Source organism: Vidua chalybeata, chromosome 4 (assembly GCF_026979565.1).
Source record: "Vidua chalybeata isolate OUT-0048 chromosome 4, bVidCha1 merged haplotype, whole genome shotgun sequence".
NCBI lineage: Eukaryota > Metazoa > Chordata > Aves > Passeriformes > Viduidae > Vidua > Vidua chalybeata.
The window spans coordinates 15,411,877-15,432,741 of NC_071533.1; positions in this window are offsets into that span (position 1 = coordinate 15,411,877).

Sequence of the window (20,865 nt, forward strand, 5' to 3'; positions counted from 1 at the left end):
AATTTGTTCTGAAGTCACAAGGAAATCTTCTGAAAAGTTATTTATATCAATAGCTATCACACTATTGAAGTCATCCAACCTAATCATCCCCAGAGAGATGCAACAATGGGAATTATAAATAGCAAAAATATCCTGGATATCATCTCCACTATTTTAAAAACATTGTTTTCATAGAGAACAGTAACTAAGAAGAAATCTCAGGACATAAAGTATCAGAATACATGTACATTTGTCACTGCCAAGAGGTCTTTCCAAGGGCCAGGCACTTTTCCCTGAGCTAAACCCATTTAATGCTGCAAAGATGTCACAATGGTCTGTACATTCTCTGCCTGGCTCCTGGATTCTCTCTCATCATATTATGCAAGGGAAGAGCTGAAACTGTGTTGATAGATAGCCTGGAAATGCAATAGGTTAGACAAGGCAACAAAAAGCACTGTCCTAGCTTCTGGATAAAAGGAAAATTGCATCCAAGTAGTTGTTTATTTCCAGTCTGTTTGCAGATGGATTCATTTTGCCATCTGCATTGCAGTTTAAGGGTGTCCAGGACAGACTGACCTCTACAAGGTCTCTTCTGTTTGTTTTCTAACCTGCTTCCCCACACAGCAGAAATCCAAAGTGCCTTAGATAATAGAATATGCATTATTTTAATAATTTAAGCATTTCTTTATTTTGGTGGAGTTACACACTTGCCGTCCCTGATGAGCACTGCCTGAGAAAAGCTGGGATCTTGGACCCTTTTCACTGCTTTGATAGCGTTCAGAAGATCCTCTAAATCCAGATAAAACCAACCGAAGATCTCCATACTTGTTGTTCCTTACATTATTGTATAAAGTTTCTAATGCAGATGCGGCGTGGGTTTTCACTCTCCCCGGCTGCACGCAGCTCTTGGGAGCCCGGCTGTGGTGTAGCTTCCACGTGCTGCTGGGGTTTGCTGCCGCGGGTTCCCGGACACGGCTCCATGTCTCGGGCGCGTGGGCTGGCCAGCCTGTTACCATGCGCTAGGGATCCAGCAAAGAGGTAAGGAATTTGTCCATTTACTCCGTGCTTGGCAGGAACGGTTTATTGGTCACGTGGCGCAGTTCGATGGAAAGACGCGACCACTCCCGTCACACGCATGGGAGAAAATGGCGCCTGGGTGCCGGCGGGATAGGGTTTTATGGAGGGGCGGGGCGAGAGGATCCACGGCCTGCCGGCCAATAGGGGCGGCTGCCGTGGCGGTGACGCCAGCAACAGCGACCAACCAGAGAACCCCGCAGGGGCGGGCACCGAGCCTCGGGCTGAGTGAGATCGTGTGGCTTCGGGTGGCCGGCACGGGGTTTCCCGGGGCCGGACGGCAGGGTGGTTACAGGAGTGGCAGAGGGGTAAGATCCAGCAGCAGGCAGCGTGGGGCCAGAAACCGTGGGGGGGGGGGGACAACACAGGGGAAACGCGGGATTACAGAACTTGACTTATTTTAACATAAATTAAAAACCCTAATCTGAACCCAAACTCCAGGATGCAACATGCAGACAAAAATTAGAGTGGTTCAGATGGCATGGAGAAAGCCCTAACTCCATAACGTGTGAAAAGTTATAAAGCCAAACTTCAATATCCAGGTTGAAATTTCTTCTTCTTTGACTCGGTAATTTTTTTTTTAATTAAGTTTGGTAGAAAATAGTGCAGCCATTTTTGGAACAGACTTAGTGTGGGGTGGTTTTGCCAACATTCATATATTTCATCTGTTTTCTGAAGAGCCATAGTGATTTATAAGAGGAGCTTGAAATCTGGCAGTGAGACAACCCCCAAGCTAGAATGGTATCTTTGTCCCTAGGAAAATCCATTCCTAATCAGCCATGTTAGAGGTTACAGAAAATTCCTGTTTGGTATTTACAAAGCAGAAACACATTTTGATTTTCTGAGTGCTTCTATGTGAGTGTGCAAGCCCTGAGCCTGCTGTGCTTCTTGTCCTGGACAGATACTACAAGTCTGTAGGCACAGCTCAGGGCAAGTTTATCTTGAACAGGGTTTTTGTTTTCTTACAGCAAAATTCTGACATAAACAAAAAAGCATAACAGGGAAGGAAAAGCTAATTAGGAATTAGTTGGGTATTAGAGACTCCTAACATTATTAGACAGCATTAGAGCCTTTGAAACTCAGCCTGCACAATAATAATTTCCCTAGAATTGAAGGACTTATTCTCCAGCTGTTCTAACTCAGCTCTATTAATATCACTGGAGTTACATTAGTTTGCCCCCACTAATATCCTTTAGTTATGCAGACAAGCAAATAAAATAATTTAACTGTTCTTTTAAAGTCATTCCCAAACACTATCTGAAAGGCTCCCTCAGTACAAAAAACAAACCCCAAACACAGGACCCTGATGCAGCCCTGAACTGGCTGCACATTCCATATTAAGGGTCAATAGGAGTTTCACAAGGATACCCTTGGTCACTGCTTCTTCACAGCCACTTCGGAGGGAAGGGAAGAAGGGGTTTGAAAAACATTCCAGATTTCAGCCGAGTTTTTGTAGCTGTGCAGCCACAGAAGTCACTGATATGTCCAGAGGGACAGCCTCAGCAAGCCTGTGACCTTCTATGACAAACTGGACCATGGCATTTCAGAAGGGATTTAGCTGGGATTGTTAAACATGTGCCAAAAAGACAACTGCTTCTTGGATTTTTTCATTCAAGTAGCACTATATTTGGACTGGAAACAGCCTGTGGATGAGCAGGAATAACCATTAGAAGGCAAGTGAAAAGTTTCAAGCAGATACTACCGTCAAGGAAGAAACAATGCAAAGGTATCTGGGCAAGTTTCCATAGGGACTGAAGCAACACTTTTTCCCATGACATCAGACTCAAAACAACCAATATATTATAGTCCATATGTTGAGTAAGGAAAGCCCAAGCCGTGCAGAGCCATGCACCAGCCTTCAGAACAGCGGCTGAACAAAAGCTGGATTGCTTGCAAGCCATGGGAGTTAATCAAACAAGTAAAAAGCCTCAGGTTTTCAGGATAATGCACCCGGGTCAGACTTCTCAGCACGATGAGGTTGTGAATCCTGAGGTAAGACTGAAAGCAAACTGCCTGGATCAAAGCTATGCAGTCTGACTAGATGACAAGGGCAATAAGTAAACAGTGCTTTGAATATGCAGCAGCCAAAAGGCTCAGAAAACTGTAAAGTTTGTTGCAGATAACGTGCTCAGAGAACCTGGAGTTCACTACCTACCTGAGGTCATATGGCATTTGCATGAGAAATTTGAACTTTGGAATGGTTTACAGTCAGAGTTCAGAAGAGCTTTTGGCAGGTTAAGCATGTTCCCAGTAAGATGATGCTGAGGATAAACATGCAAGAGAAACATATAAATGCTGTTTTCACAAGAATAGTGCTGCTTTCTTAGAACTGCCTGTATTTTAGCAAGGAAGGCTAGAATGCAGTCCTGATGGGATGCCAATACAATCCATTGAGAACAGTTCATAAATCACACAGCTTAGCAACTGAAAAGGACATGGTACATTTTCAAATTTGAAACCAGAACAGAACCATGTACCTCAGGAAAGACGTACTTATTTAGCATGTATTGATGCTGTTTACAAAAGGATTGGGAGTTTAACTCTTACTGTAAAATGGCCTAATAACATAATTACTGCATACATCTGAATTCACTGAGATATTTTATCAAACCTTGAATTATCTGATCCATTGATCCTCTGTAATAAGGAACAGGAAGGCACCTTTGATTTTTCTCAGAATTTAATAAGTCAAAGATAGAAAAGAACCCTTTCAAATGAGGACAAATTTGACTACGAGGATAACTAGGTAAGCTATTAAATTTTAATTGTGTTTTAACAAAATTATCTAAGCTCATAGGTTTAATAGTCACAACAAATCAGGAAATAAAATGCTGCACTATTGTCACTGGTAGATTAAAGTGGCAGAACATAGGTTTATAGAAGTATTAAGGGAAAAGAGCATTTCTTTTGTTTGCACAGTACTGAACAGATTCATAAATCCAGCAAGAAATGCCTTGTTCCTCAGCCAGACTTGAGAAAATGCAATTCATTTAATTTTTATTTTTTATTTTAAATGGAAGAGTTGTTTTCTAGTTCTGTACATCTGTTTTTATTCCCTTATACTGTTTCCCAGTGCTTAAATCCAGGAATGACTTTTTTTAGTGTCAAACCACACAGTAAGTCTCAGCTAAAAAACCCATCTATGTAAACAAATGTGGCAAGCACAATTCTTCATCACTCAATTTGGGTCTCAGAAGCCATTTCCTTCAAGACAGATCCTTCTCCACAGGGATCGTTAGACAACAGTAGACTAAATTAATCCCAGGTATTGTCAAGAAAAGAGGCACTGAAATGTGTTGCTTCCAAATAACAGCAACCCTCTGGAGACAGCTGCTACAGCAAGCTGTTATCTGTCAGGAAGATTCAAGACCCTCAGTATTAGTGATGAGCTCCCACAGCTCTGTGGGCTTCAATGTACATCTGCCACAGTTATTTGGAACACACAATCTTTTAAAAATTGAATCTTCCTGCCAACTGAGGTGTGTTAACTTCTGCCTGCTGCTGCTGTGCTGATCATCAGTGCCTAAATCCTAAGGGAACACTTAACAGCTTTCTTCACAGATCTCTCAGTTCTGCTTTGCGGGAAGCAATAGTGGTATATTGGCCAAATTTGTTGCATGAAGATCACAAGTGTTTTGAAGAGAAAGAATTGTACATCTTTATAACATTACCTGGATTTTAATTATCTGATTTAATCGCTAGGTCCAGTCGGAAACCACTGGTGTAGAAATTAAGGACCTGCCATTGTTCCATACTCACTTGCAAGTTACTCAGGGTAAAATGCACATCAATGCTTCTTTACAGCACCAAATAAACAGAAAAAAGTAATAACACTGGGTATTTAACAGCTTACCTTAAGATACAGCAAACAGCAACTTGGCTTTCACTCACGACATCCATCCCATGGGTTCATGAAATTCTAGAAGGAAAAAAAGTAAACTAGTCCTAAACTAATCCTTGGGAAGTCATTCCTGTGAAACTATGGAAAACAAATATGGGTAGTCTGACAATTATCAGCCACAAAAGTTATCTTTTAGCCTTTGCTCTTGATTTTAAGTTGTTGCTGTACATTCCCCTCAGTGGGAAGAAAGAAGAAGGGAGCTCAGCCAGACCCAGCTGGGAAGAAACATTCTGAACCTAGTGACAGGGACTTGTATGCAAGACTGACAGGTCAGCTGTGTTTTCAACAGTGCTACACTTCTGGTCTCCGATGCTTAATTCCTGATGTATGCACAAGGGATGCAAAGGTAGAGACAGACATGGTGCAGTTTAACCTTGCATTTACTGCACTGCAGTGAGTACCCATTCCATAGGGAAAATCTACCTTTCTAATCTATTATATGATCACCTTATTAGGACCTTGATTAGGGTCTGTATAAAGCACTGATCACTATTACAAATACTTTGTAAGAGCTTTCTCTATGTTCTTATTCCAAACTCAGGCAAGTAACCTCTGCTCATTTAATAGTAAATTGTTTCAATCACAGCATGAACCTTTTTCATTATTAATCAGCACAAATTACCCCAGTATTTGCTTCACTGGATGTATGTAAAACATCTCTGTGACTTTGTTTTGCTTTCAGTAGTTATGCCATTGGCAATTAAAACCTTTCAGCTCCACAGATCATAGTTTCCAGAATTTACCTAGAGAGTCTGTGAAACTTACTTCAGTGTAAATGCCAGTATGATTTAATAGAAAAACCAGAGACTTTCACATGTTGTCTCCTTGTATATTTTATGCACGATTGCTTTTCAGAAAATATTTATTTTAGTGTAGGAAAAGCAATTGAATGGCAGTAAAATGTCAGGAAGCACTGGGCAAAGAAATGTTCTGCTGGGCTGAAGCAGCTGTCAAACATGTCTTCTCAAAAATCCTGAAAACCATGTTAGCTACTACATCTCAGTTCTTGTGCACCTCAGCAGTTCTTCATTCTGGCTGGAAGCATAAGCTGCAAAAAGACTGCTCACAGAATTCCGAGTTTGGCCGTAGCCACGGCGTCCTGGAATTGTAATAGTGTATTCTTTGGGGTCTATTCAATGCTAAACTAAGTTTCCAAATGTTTCTAGGCTCAGCAGCCATTAACTGGACCTTGAACTTCTCATTTGTATTCAGTGGCAGGGGGCTAAACCTGCCATCTGTTTTGACAAATGTTTTCCATTGCCTCTGCATAGCTGACAGAAAACAAGGCATATTAGAAGTTAAAATTCTCTTTCTGAACCACCAAGAGTCCTCAGAAATTCCATCAGAACACAACTAATTGTAATTCTGTTTGCAAAAGATTTTAGCTTGTCAAGAGCTGCAGGTCTTAATATCTCCTAGATCCATATCACTTGTTCTCTGATCATCTGCCTAGTCTTCATTCCTTTGGGGCAAAAATCTTCACTGAGTGGAAAATCATAGCTGCAGGCATTCTGGGGAAAAAAAAAAAAAAAAAAAAAAAAAAAAAAGACAGCATCACTTCTACTTGTGTTTTCTGCACTTTTCTCCAGCCTGAACAGTCCCAGCTCTTGGCAGAACCAGGAGAGTCAAAGGAGCTTGATAAGGGTTGCTAGTTATGATATTAATAAACAAAGAAAGTGTCCAGAAAAAAGTAGTAATAAAAACCTTCAGTTCTTGACTTTTAGTGAGCTTTTCTAGATTCTGTGGAAAATATGTCATAACCAGACACAATTGGTGTTGCATAAATTGTCCTACAAGATGTCCATTTAAAATATTTGAAATGGAGCTGAATAATTAATTGATACTACCACTACAAGAGAATAAAGGAAAGATGAAAAAATAAGGATGCCTTGCTAAATGAGCTATTTAAGTTTGAGCAGATGAACCATGTCAGCATGGAAAAATGCTCTTATATCATTCATGTCACATGTAACAAGACATCCTACCTGTGATTGCTGCTGTGTGCCACAGAGCCACTGTGCACATGAATAAATCAAATGCTATGCAAGACATACAATTAAGTTCAAAATAATTGGTTTCAGATCTGTTTCAGATGGGAAATTTATCCACACAGTTTTAGCTGTCACTTTTTACAGACTGGACTGTCACTAACAGATTGTACCTAACAAAAAGCCAGGAGAGCAATATTCCACATCTTTTCCACATGGAGCATTCAGGTTCCTGGTCATACTATAGGTTCAGCCATTGTATATGTGCCAGGAGTCTGTCTGAAGGATCCTGAGAGACTCCCAGCCTTCCCCTGGCAATCACCCACCCTACCAGGGCACAACAGAGAGGTTTTGCTCTTTCCAGATGCATCAGTGGTGTCTGTGCCATCCTGTGCCCCACGAAGCATTAATGGTTTCCAGATGTTGGCTCAAAGGGTGCTGACAACTCTTGTACCATTTGAGTATCACACAACAATATTATGAGAAGGATCAGAAACATGGGAGCATTTCACAGCCTTTGGAATCTGTAGTGACAAGAAGAGCAAAATATGATGCTGTTGTAACACTGAACTTGCTCAACATTACTGCCTAGTATCTTGTCCAGATCAGGCTTGTGCTGCAGCACCAGAAAGGGAGCACTCTTTGAATTCACTGTGCAATTTCTAGCATTAGTTATCATTCCTGAAATGCTGTGTAATTACTTAAGTAATATCATTAATAAGTATTAGTAGCTAGGTCTGGTTGAAAATGATACATTCATTTTATATAAAATAGTGAAACTTCATTTTCTCTTTCAATGTATTTAAACACATCAATTTCCTTTCTGAAACAAAAAATTCTTCGATATTTTCCTTTTCTGCTTGTCTTCACTAACAAAATCACACTGAGAGAAGAGAAAAAGAATAGAGTAAAATTTAAAAACTGGTCATATCACTAATTTTTTAATCATTATCAGATTAAATAAAAAAACTTTCTTTAGAAAAAAAATATTGGCAAACTAAAGTATAATCTAGAATTTGAAAATACAACAACAATAGTATTTAAAGACTTGAGACAGATTTTAAGAGGATTAATTGAAGCTTCTCCTAGCATATCTGAAAGATTTTAGACCCTGGGAAGCCTGCTATTTTTCAGAAATATCTCAACTATAAAGAAGAATATAAGGAGTTCTTCATTCATTCCATTTAGAAATTATTCCCTCATCTATGAAAGCAGAGACAACAACTCTGTTGATATAAATGACAATAAAAGCAGCCGCTGATTTGTGGCTGTATTTGTATTTAAAAAGGTGACCATGTAACAGCTAGTAAACACAAAACATGAGAAGAGGAGGGAAGCCCAGTGATAGTAACCATAAAACATTTAAAGGGCAAAACTAAGAAGAAATATTATTTGATCTGTTTTAGTCCATCTGACATTTTTATATCCACATTTAACTAACAGGTCATTAATATCCACACAGATGTAAGCAAGGGAATTTTGAGACGAGATGTCTTGCTCAAAGCAATAAAAGTTTTATTCACACTCTGCTTGTACCTCAAACATTTCATAACTTGGCAGCCCTGAACAAGTACTCTGAGAGCTGCCAGTCCAATTGCACAGAATGGAATCAGTCAGCATCTGTTCAAAAAATCCTTGCTCTGCTATGGAAGAAAGCAATTATCATTAACGTTTTTCCCTCAGAAAAATCTGGCTACACATGAGGGGAAAAATCAGATAGTAAGTTGTGTGCAATAGGGAGTTCTAATTTTCCCTTTTTGCCTTCTAAGTAGAAGAGATTCCTTCAAGTGAAGTCCTTTTGCAGATTATAACTTCCTAAAGAGCCACAAGAGGATTTACTCATCCAAGTTCCCTTAATACAGGCCTGTCCTATCCCAAACTATTTTTAAATGCTGAAATCAGCAGATAGCAAGAACACATATCAGAAGAGACGCGTTCTTCGTCATTCAGGAGAACACTTTTTCAAGTTAGCTATTTGCAATTTGTCAGAAAGTCTCAGCTTCCCACTTCAAACTATGGTTTCTGCAGCTGAATTTCTTTGTGCAGACTGTGCTTAGAAAACAGAATGTAAGAGAAAATAAGGAGAATTAAAATGTTAGAACAGTATTTTTACCAGCATAGTATTTTAAATAAATTTTTCCATTTTCTTGACAAAATAAAGGGGAAAACTTGTTTCTGAGATGATCCTGTTTTAAAAAGAAAAGAAAATAGAATCCCAAAAAGAATGATGCCTTCTCAACCCTAAATCAATTTGCTTCATAACTTTAAGTTTGTAAAGAATATTTCTATTGGGTTTGCATTTAGGCATGACTAAAGTTGTGATTCTCACGATACTCATAAGACTAAAAATGTCAGTGTTCCAAATACATGCAATGATTAAATCTTCAAGAATGGCTTCACTGACTTTGAGGTCCCCATCTCTGATTTTCACAGCTTTTTATTCTAAAAACAGCACTATGGAGCTGGTGCTGTAGTGAGTCTTATTTTGAACTGGGCTGAAACTAGTTAAGGCTTCTTTTATATCTTTCCCATACTAAGGGGAGGATCCTATAGTACCTAAATCTCATGTAATTTTATGGCCTGTTGGGAGAGTCCCAGGCCTCAGTGGGAACAACAATTTTAATGCAGCATTCTTTAAAAATTAAAGATTATTCCTGCGGGTCTTTAGCACAATAAGCGAATGTTAATATAAAATACACTCTGTGTACACAAAATTACTGTAATACAGAGTTGGATCAGCAATAATTCAAAGAAAAGGGTGCACAAAGAAGAAGCTGATGGGAGACACAGGCCAGGCTTTGGGGAGCCTGACTGAATCAACAACATGACTAATGGTGTGAACCTCAGAGGAGAACACATCTTTGGGAAGTGCCATTTTAAAGAAGACTGGTGAGAGCGGGAAAACTGATCACTTACTTTGTCAAAAACATCTCTGAATGTCCATGCAAGTAGAGAGCATTTTCAGGATATATGAAAATCAAATTGTTTTCTGGGCTGACATCAGTCACTGTCCATGGATCTGGCTGTACGTTGTGTGTGCCCTTGGTGAGCTCATCTTTCCACAACTCCAAAATATGTTGTGTGATATTGTGGCCATAGACATAGACACAGTTCAGCAAATATTATTCAAGGTCAAACACTTTGAAACAATGTGGAGACAGCCACAGCTATCAGAAAAGTCTGGGTTTAATCACAGACTGCTCAGATAATTGACATCCACATCAGATTACTTCAGGTCCATGACTTACCTTAACATTTCTATAAGTGATGTTCTATGTTTAACAAACTTAGCTCATCATCTGTGATTTCAGTTTTGCTTGGAAGACTCCTTGAAAATTTGATTGCACTGCCACTTGTACATGCATTTTCTCTCCCTTAAATGCAAAATTAAACTGATTTGCCTCAGACAATTCCTGAGGCTAAATTTCTGCAGGGCTCTGGGCTTTCCCTGTCTTAAAAATTAATGGTCTCTCCCACTTAAAATCTAAAGTGGCTTTTAGTCACCATGAAGTTTTTCATGTGCCAGTGTTATCACTTAAATAATCTCTTCTCACTAGCATTTACCTTCTGTTATGTAATACGTATGATACATCACCTGTCTTCTAATTTATTAGCCTAAATATAACAAATTTTCCCATCTTTTCTTATGTGTCAGATGAGCTGGTAGATTCCATCAAGCTACCTTTAATATTTCATTTTTATGGTTTTCTCCCATTTTCAGTTTCCTGCCAGGTATCCAGAATGAGTTTTGTAGGTAAAGTCTGTGGCAAGACTTTTTGTCTGTGGCACATGGCATGGTCTAAATAGATCACCCCTCCCAATCAGGAAGAAACAAGAGAGCACTCAGGCTTCAGGATCTAAGTGAATTCAGAGTAATATCAGTAAGTCAAAGGCGAAAATAAAGGAATCTTCTTCCTTCACAGAATTTATCAGTTCTTATCCTGAAAATTGTTGTCCCTCAGTTCTCTTGCTGTTCTTTGAGACATGTTCCTCCAGGAGAATATTTTGTACGAAATGATGAGCTCATGTTGAGAGCAGCCCTCAACAAAATTTCCAGATGGCATATGAATTATAACCTTCTATCATGGACTTAACAAGCCATGGGCTGCTGTTAGTTGTCACTTCCAGGTTTCAGTGTCATTTATATGCCACTAATAAAACCTGCTGTTCTTCTTAATAACAAAGCAGAAAATTTTAATTTTTAAGGGATACACTTGGCACCCTACTTTCCTCCTCCCTCCTATTACATTCCTGCCATGACTCTCTCCTGTGCTTTTCAAATATAATCAGCAATAGGTCAAATCTTAATATTTTATTGAGATTTTCTTCATACCCTTTTCAAGCAAAATTCTTTGAGGGAAGAACTACATGCCAAAACCCTTCTGCTGTATCTGCTCATTACTGAGAAAAGAATTTTTTCCTTTCATGGTTATTATTGTGAAGCAAATTCAGAGTCCCTTGTGAATAATATGTAAACAGAACATGCACAATATGAAAATGCATTTAATGTTTTATTATATTTTAGCTGCCTCTTAGGTATCTCACCCCAGCCAGCAATTTATAATCATGTGCAAGAGGCAGCTTCCTGAATTTCGCATAGTTTAGAAACAGCAAAGCAGAAACAAGCTGGTGAGGGCAATGACTTTTAAACAATATTAGAGCAGAGCTTAGTGTATCAGTGCAGCATCTGCAAAGTTCTGCCCATTAAAAACTGCAAAGCCTTCAGATGAGGCCCTGAAGAACTTGAGCTACATGAATTCAGCCTGTTAATTGCAGAGCTTTTATTAAATTAGTTGTCAGATAATTGTAAAGCAGACTTTGGAGTTGGGTCTTCCAGAGCTGCTTGAGAAAGCTCAGGGTATATAAAACAAACCCTGCTTGAGTGACCAGAAACAAGGCCCTGGTGTCAGCACAGTCTCAGCCCAAGACTCCTGTGCTTCCCCATAGTCAATGGCAGCACTCAGCACCACGGGCTGGCAGGGCTTGGGCATGGCCCCAGCTCCCTCTGGGCTGGCCAGACCTGTCCCTATGGATTAGGAGAGCCCCAAATGCAGGCAGTGTATGCCAAGAGAGGTGAGCGTGCTGAAAGGCACCCCTGGAAGGTGAGGATGAGCAGATCTCCCATCAGCACATTCCTCCCCCCACAGCAGCATTCGGGACAACAGGCCAAGGTTAATGACCACAAAACTGCCTGGCCAACCCATCTATGAAGGGGATCTCCAAGGAAGTAATTTTAACCTCAAGGCCACACATACAGCTGTAAAACATCTACATGGCCTGAAGGGAAGGCTCCTTCCTTCAGCCTTCAAGGCTTTTCCCAGCACAAAGTGCAGCTGTTTGGGGTTTGTGCTGGGAACAATTTGGAGTTATGGCTTTGAAAACTCTTCATTTTTTATAGCTATTTGAAAAGTACATGCAACTGGAACTCACCACAGAGAGGTCAGCTAACCCAGCAGTGTGGTTTGCACACTTCCTCTCGATACACATCAAAGGCAAACCCAAACAAAAAGGCTTTTCTTTGCACTTATAATTGGCACTGTTCTCTTATGCAAGCCCCTGAAAGAAAAGTAACCTGATAATGCAAGCTGGAGACAGACAATTCAAAAGAAGTTGTGCACCCCAGCAGCTACACAGATGCCTGCCGTGGCCATTGACCCCTTCAAATTGATTAGAAAGTAGAGGAGAGAGGCACATTTATAGCAGGTTACATCAGCACAGCCTGGCAACTCCAGGAGGGACAGTGTCCCTTTGTCACCAAAAGCATCCTCCTAACAGCCAGCTCTGCTCAAGCCTCGGTCTCCTCACCTACATGTAGGAAAAAAATTATCCTGGCTCCAGGAGAGACTATATACCATGGACTTGGATCCCTAAGTTCCAAGTGGCTCTTTTAGGCTCCAACTGCATATTAAACCTTTTTCTCAGAATGTTAGTCATGCTTAAAAGACAAATACTGCATGAATGCATATGAGATTCCAACATGCTACAGCCTTGCATGCAAAGTAGAAATAAAATCCCAGTAAAGCTAATTTTTAGACTGTCTCCCTCTTGATTTCTGGGAGTAACTCCTGCTTTGCCTTTAGAAATCTCTTCTCTGACTCTATGCACTAATACAATTGGAACAATATGTATGTTGCATATTAAGATGTATGCACAGTACATTCCTTTAATCACACATAAGCTTCCTGAACTGTATTATTTTTCATCTGTTTTTTGAGTAAATAATACAGAAAAAAAAGAATGCTGTGTTCTTCCAGTGTTTTGGAATGTGTATTTTGGGGTAAGAAAGTATTATGTTGGATTTACTGTACTTTGGTAATTCTGTTTCAGTTACTCATGATCAAACCCAAATTCCCCCAGCCAGGGGGAGGGTGGGAATCACAGTAACATGGTTACATGGGGTTACATGGTACAAATGGTATTTACAGTTGGCTATTATCAAACAAATCCTACCATCAGTAAGACAACCAATCACTGAAGGATACTAATCAAATTCTGTATTTTCTGTGAATTAAATCAACTATCCTGGCTTTGTTTCCATACACTGGCAGACGTTATATACCTACAGAATTGGTATTATTTGCTTTAAGTTGCAGCATTTGGTTCTTCAGGGTATTTTGGAGCAATGGCATTCAGAACAGCAGAGTGTAGGTTTTGGAGTATTTTCCATAACGTTAGTGATTTTAGTCAGATTTTAATTCCTACAGGAATGGTGTTATTTTATTTAAGAGGAATATCCCTGTGGCAGCTCTTCTGGCAGAGACAGCTCCTTCAGGAATCTCTTGTTTCCACACATATTGAGTCAGCTTCTCTCAGGGGTCAGTCCTGCAAACTCTTTTTGGGCCTGGGGAAAGCAGTGTTCTCTTTCTTTTGGACAGTCAAATCAGATAACTATAACCCATTTCTTGATTTTTTTAATAATATAACTCTTTCCTTTTTCATACTGTTTTTTTTTCCTCACATATTTTTCTGCTGTGAACAGGCTGTGAAATATTTTCCGTCTTCAACACACATCACAGGATAAGACCTGTCCTTAGCAGAAGGAACTTTCAGACTTTCACATCCTATTCAAGCCTCTCAGATTTTCATGCAAATAGCTTCAGCAACTACTCTGATAACACCAAACTTCCTGAAAAACATACCAGCCAATAGAGAGAGGTTCCCCAAAAGTCTCATTCATTCACCCAAAAATTATCATTTCCCTCACTCTCTCAAGAAGTTTGAATCCTTACATAATCCAAATTGCACAGAGCAGAAGTAATCCTGTGCTCAGAGGAAAGCAGAGCTGAAAGGTCAAACAAATTTCAAACTATGCTGCCTCAAGCCTTTCTGCTTCCAAAGGAGTGGCTAATGACTTGTTCTTTGGAAAGACTGGAAAGAGTTCAAATATGAAGGCATGATTAAGAGAAGAAAAATCTTCCACACCAATTACAGCTTCCACGCTTTTGGCCAGAATCCATAACACAGCTTCCAAGGGCAGCCCGATGACTTTTCAGTTGCCTTATGCTCCACAGGGTCAAAAGGATAGATGCATGCTATCAGCTTGCTATTTTATAAGCTGGAAAAGAGAGAAATTGGATGGGCAGGCTGTCTTGGAAATTCTTTTGGAACATAATTGGCACTAAAAGTTTTCCCAGAAGAAAATTATTCTGGTTTCAAAATTTTCTGAGATTGAGGACTGCATGCAAGCTATGCTTCTCTCCAGCTCATCATCACTACTGTCTCCAGTGCCATCACAGCTTCAAAAAAACCTTCAAAACACAGGAAATTAGAATAAAGTAACAAATTCCAGCACTTTTTAAGCACCATGCTCTGCATGTTCTCATTTGGCAGCCTGCTGTTTTCCAGTGTCACCACTTCTTAGCATGCTCTTCTCTCTGCGTTTGTTTGCTGCCTTTTTGGCTGACACAGCCAGAATTGCTCACATCCATCCCAACAGCATCCAAAGAGCTCTCCAAAGTGAGAGCTTGTGCATTTATTGATGGTTGCCCAATGATGTGGAGAGTTTCAGACCCTGACAATACCCTAAGTATTGCCAGGTGAGTGAGAAACGTGTGAATCTGTGGTGAGGGCATGAGAATTTTAGTGAACAGAGCAAAGATACACAGTAACAAGGCATTGTACTGCAATACTCAGAGCTGCAGGAATAAATACAGAAATTTAAGAAGGAAACATCAGGATCACTGTTACAATTAGGTCCCATCCATCTTTCAGGGTTTGTCACCAATTCAGTGGATAAAACCCACAGCTCTCATGATTCTCCTTTGTACTCCTGTAGGTTTTTTGCTTTACCTTCACATTACTTGACCCCAGGAGCAGTTCAAGGGTGAGGCAGGAGGAAAGGGTGCAGAAAGTATTCCAATGGCTCCAGCTGGAAGAACAGCTCCTCTGAGAAAACATCCATGTAGCTGCTGTAATTTGCATTTGATAACATCTTGTTCTACAAAACTCGAAGAAATTATCCTGTTTCATTGATGTGATAAAAAGTAATTGGAATCACCCCAGTCTTTTTCTGCATGGATCATGAACAAAAAGAAATTGGGCCAGTGTTTGAGGTTTGACAAGCACTTGCTGGTTTTTCAGTCACTGGCTTTATACAGCTGTGATAAGCAGCACGTTAGGGAAGAGTAGAGCTGATATAGATATTTCCAGTTCACTAGCAATAATTAAATCTGTGAGCATGAATATAAATCTAAAGACCTGACACCCAAATGGCTGCTTTTGGGCGTATTTCTATTTACTGTCTCAAGAGCCTTCTTTAATCTCTTGTAAAACTGTGTATCTCATTCAGATTAAACCCTGGGATAAATTCCTTGTCTTTCCACTTCAGGCCCATGGAAATGATTTAGCTGCATTATACAGCAGTTCCAAGGACATGATCCACAGATATCAGAAATGGCAAGAACTTACCTAAGTAGCAAACAACCAGCACAGCCAAGGATACACAGACCTTTAACTTAATTTAAGTGGCTGGGCTTCAGTTTTCCCCTCCAAGCAGACAACCAAATATACAGTTTGCCTTAACAGAATTGAAGACACTTACAAGTGGAATTTCCTCTTGGATTTCCTTATTCCCTCACAAGAGCACTAATACATTGTTTCTCAATTACATTCTGTATTTTGGCACAGTTTAACAGAGTGGGAGGACAACAAACTTGGGTCCTGTGAGGGAGGAATACAGCAGGCAATGATCAGAACATGGATGTGACTGCAGCCCTTAGCTTTTTTTTTCAAAGCAAAAGTTTGTCAGAAATAACTGGGAAATGGATAGTGAGAGGATGAACAGCCTGCAGGAAGACTCATAAGCAGGATAAACAACATAATGCAGTCAAAAGCCGGCATGTTCTGCTATTTCTTTACCTATATTAAGAGTCAAGTATGGACTACCCATAACATACAGCACATTTTACAGAGTAGCTCCAGGAGTCCTCAGATCACAAACACACCCCTGACATTCTCCTGAATAAAAATATAGATAAGCAACTATTCCTACAAAACAGAACCAGTGGACCAAAACAAAGCTGAAAAAAAAAAATAAAGCCTTCCATAATATCTTTAAAATTTGTTTTCAAAATAAGGAATGTTAATACATTAATCATAAGTTAAATTTCAAGTAAAAATACCATCAAGGAATATTGGAAACTCTAACATTTAATATTTTAAGAAAAAGGCAAAAAGAAACTTTAACGTTTAAGGTGGAATACAAATTTGCTTTGTGACTTGGAGCCATGTCTTGTGTCCTTTGTGCCTCTGTGAGCCCAGCTGGAAAGTGTAATAATAAATTAAGAAACACAAAAACAAAAAGCAGGCCTGCAATGAGATCCAGATGCTCCATTAAACTGCTGTTCCCCTTAAACACCTTCCAAACCATAGCTAAATAGAAATACGCCTGACAGCTGGATTTTAGGCATGCCTGTGAAACCATGGAACAGTCTTAATCTGTTTTCCAACAACTAGAAGCTACCATGCCTCTTCAGGAACTGGAACCACATCAGCTCCTTCTATCCATAACAAGGTAATTAGAACAGAACTACAGGGATGCCACCTCAAGATTAAAGGATCACACACTTCATGATTCTCTGTTTGCACAGTAACTTATTGTGTGGTTTACCTTGGCCAGGCAACATGCACACTGAGACTCCTGTGTGTTACGTGAAATTCAATCTTTCCACTGTTACTATGTCTTTTCCTGGCTTTTTAATTCCCTGCCCTTTCTGAACTTTCTATGGGGTTTTCTCATCTTTAGCTGTTTAGATCACATCATTTTACCAAAGGCAGTATGTTGTTATTGTATGTACTTACAAAATGGTGATTGGAGCTGAACCTGGGCATACAAGAAATTATGCTCAAGTGTCATTTACTCAAGATGTTTTAGTCAGAGCGTTAGCTGGGTATACTTTAGCAGCACAAAAAAATCAGCAGAAAATGGGAGCAGACTGTAGGACTGCCATGTAACTAAAGACTGATACCATCACAGACACAGAAGAAATTAATTTGCATGAGTGTCTGCAACACCACTGCTTTGTGTCTGTGGTGTTTGGCTTTGCTACAGCAACTTCCTTTCCAGTATCATTTTTGCAGGAGGCATTTGCAGTACATACTACCAAACGCTAGACTTCCTGCAGAACATTTGTCAGTTCTGCTGGCTCAGATTGCCCTGCTAGGATCTCAAAGTGAAGGACATGACATGGGGTTCCTTCAGAAGCAGTATCTTCCCAGATGTTAAGGATGTGCCTGTGAGGCCCTGACTGCTGTTGAAGAAGTATTCCACTACTAATGAAAGTGCTCAGTTAAAGTGTGACACCTACAGAGGAATGCCTTCCTGCAAGTGTATAAAGGGTTCCCAGAGCATCCCATAAAATGAGGAATTCCTAATGCTGACCCTACTGCAACCTGAGAGAAGTGCTGCTGAGCTCTGCTGGCATCCTTGAAGGTTATTTTCTTGCCTCAATAGAAAAAAAAAAATCCTAGTGAATAACTTTACCACTTTTCTCTGCAAAAGTTACAACCTCAGCATAGGCCAGAAGCAAATATGTCTCTCAAACTCATTCTTAAATTATCATCATCTCTTTTCTAGGTGAGCACAGTGCTCCACATGCTCTTATATCTTATTGCTGGTAACGGGATACACTGGCTCCAGGAGATTTCAAGCTCAGCATAACGGCACATGATAATTGCCATTTTCTTTAAAATATCCATCACCACTTCAGTAGATTATCAGGTTCACAGCTGAAATAACAGAATGTGGTTGCTTCCCAAAGGACATGGAGAGTGTTAAAACATGACATTGGTAAGTGACAAATGACAAAAGACAACCAAAGGAATGGAAACTGATTCACACTAACTGGAATGAAAAAACTCCAGTCACTGCCAGCGTGATGAGATCCATCAGAGGCCTTAAGGCATGTGATCCATAGGAATATGGCTTCTCCCATGCAATTCCCAGATTCTGCAGTGGATGGTCCTGCTGTGTCCCCAGGTGCAGCGCCACAGCTCATTGCCACCTGGTGGCTGAGAATGTTTAATACAGCCCACCTTGACTCCTGGGCTTTGCATCGTTTCAAGAGTGTATTTTTAAAGTTTACTCCCTCGTACAGATCAGCCCCTTCCCGTAGTATTGCATGGGAATGCATTAAACATCCACATCAACAACAGCAACCACAGCTGAATTTCTATTTATTAGAAATGTCTAAGGTAGCATGTAACCAAAGTGATTCCCTGTTTCCAAAGCAATGTGAAATCACAGTATAAGTTTACAGCTAAGAATGACATGCAGCTAAGCACAACCACTGCACCTCAGCAGTTGCCCGATGCTTATATTTTACCACAATGAAAAATGTTATAGAATGTTTTAGATTATTCAAAATAAGGTCACAGGTGTTTACTAAAAGACTTTCATCTCTGCTCTGCATATGGCTCGCTAACTTTAAATTAAAGTGAAAGAAGAAAATTGATACAGGCAAAAAATGAGCTCAATTTTTGTAATAGCCTGAATCTTGATCCTTAGAATCCAATACAGTTTTCTTACAGCATCCTAAAAATTACTACACACATTTTTGCATCTATATTTCTCTAGCTGGCCTACCCCTAATCCACCCCATCCAAAACTGGGCAGCTGTATAGCTGTGGCCAGACAATAGCCAGTTCAGATGCTAAAAAAATGTCCTTTAAAAGACAAAACCAGATGTGAATACCAAAATGTGCAAGTGCCCAAGTGAAAATAATAAAATCATAGGCTTGACCTTGCTCCACCCATTCATTTTGGGCAGAACTTGCCTAGAAAAGCTAATGGGTTTGACCTCAGTTTCAAGAGATGAAGCTAGATCATGTGGAGCAGGGCCTTTGATGTCAGCAAAGTTATGCCTGATTTACCCCAGCCTAGCCAAAGTTAGAATCTAGCCTGAGGGTAAAAACTTCTTTTAAATTACCCAGGCTAGTCCTCCCCTGTGCAGGTTTGTAGCTGCATCAGAGTGGCTGTTCTCCTTTCCCCCTGACTTGGAGTATTTCATTGCTTCCTCCTGGCCACAGTGCAGGAGAGATGCTCAGGGTCACAGTTATCATTGGAAAGTGAAGGGAGCTTTTCTTACAGACTTCTAATATGATCCCTTTTTCCTGCATTTTCTTCTAAGTGTTTACATCTTCAGCTCAGCAGAACCAGGGAAACCCACTGGGTGGGATAACTTACATTTTCTCCAAGTCTGGAAAGTCAGCAAGCAATTCTGAAGTAAAAACATATGAGAGATACAGGTTGTATTTACTTTGGTGATCTTGAAAATTTGGGTTCTCCTGCCAGCCAGAGGGATTAATGCAAGCCTAACTATTCAGACAACCCTCCAGGCACATTTTTGTTTCAGGTACCATATAGCCCAAGTGATCCTACCTACCCCCAAGCCGCAAGCGTCACCCATATCGCCAGGGATTCTTCTACTATACACAAACTCCACTCTAGTGAACGAGGAATGTCCCAGTACTCCCTTGTATTCTCCGGGTCTACTGAATTAGCCCACCTCCTAGGAAATCTTCTAGTCCAACAGCTTTCAAGTACTCCCAAGCCAGAGGACCTGGTTATTTATTGATCGCGCCTCTCACGAGAACCGAGCTACTCAACGTTTAGGTATTATAGGTTCTTGGCCAGCGACACATACTTTCCCCCTAAACCCCGAGCTCAACTTGCTCTTTTGCGCTATTGGTTGTAACTTCAGGACCATACCTTGCTCCATACCGTCTCTCTTGCTCTTCACAGATACAAGTGGTCGGTTGGATTCTCCTCCCTGTTCTCATAACCGCGGCATACCGACCTTCTACACTTTGTTTTTTTTAGCGTCTCTTCAATAAGCCCCTCAAGTGCAGCGCAGGTGATATCTTCCTCTTGACATGTCCATCACATGACAATATATTAGTGACAGAAGGGGTGATGAAGTAGGAGTAGAAAAACCCCCTAGATCAAGTGAATAGAAAGCAAGTTCATGATTGGTTTTGACTGCCAAAATATCTTCCTATACCTGCCCCTGCTGATGATTTAGTAAATTACATCTCACAGTGTTTTTTCTCCCTATGGAACCACACAGAGCATTTACTTTCCTTTGCCTTGAAGCACCAGCTCAGCACAGGAAAGCCGAGTGTGCTGAAAAAGGCTTTCAGGCACACACTGGCAGATGTACAATCACTGGTCATAGCAGCTGGGACCCAGCTCTGGCCCCAAAGCCTTTTGAAGGCTGCCTGGGAGCTGAACTGAGTGGCTGCACTGAGCACATTTCCCTGGGGCTCAACAGAGAGGCACTGGACAGACTGGGAAACCTCGAGTCAAACACCAAGAATATGACTGCAAAAGGCCACGAGCATCCTATTCTAATGTCGACATTAGCCCTGCCTGGAGCAGAGGAATGGGACTAAATCACTTCCTGAAATCCCTTCCAACATAAATAT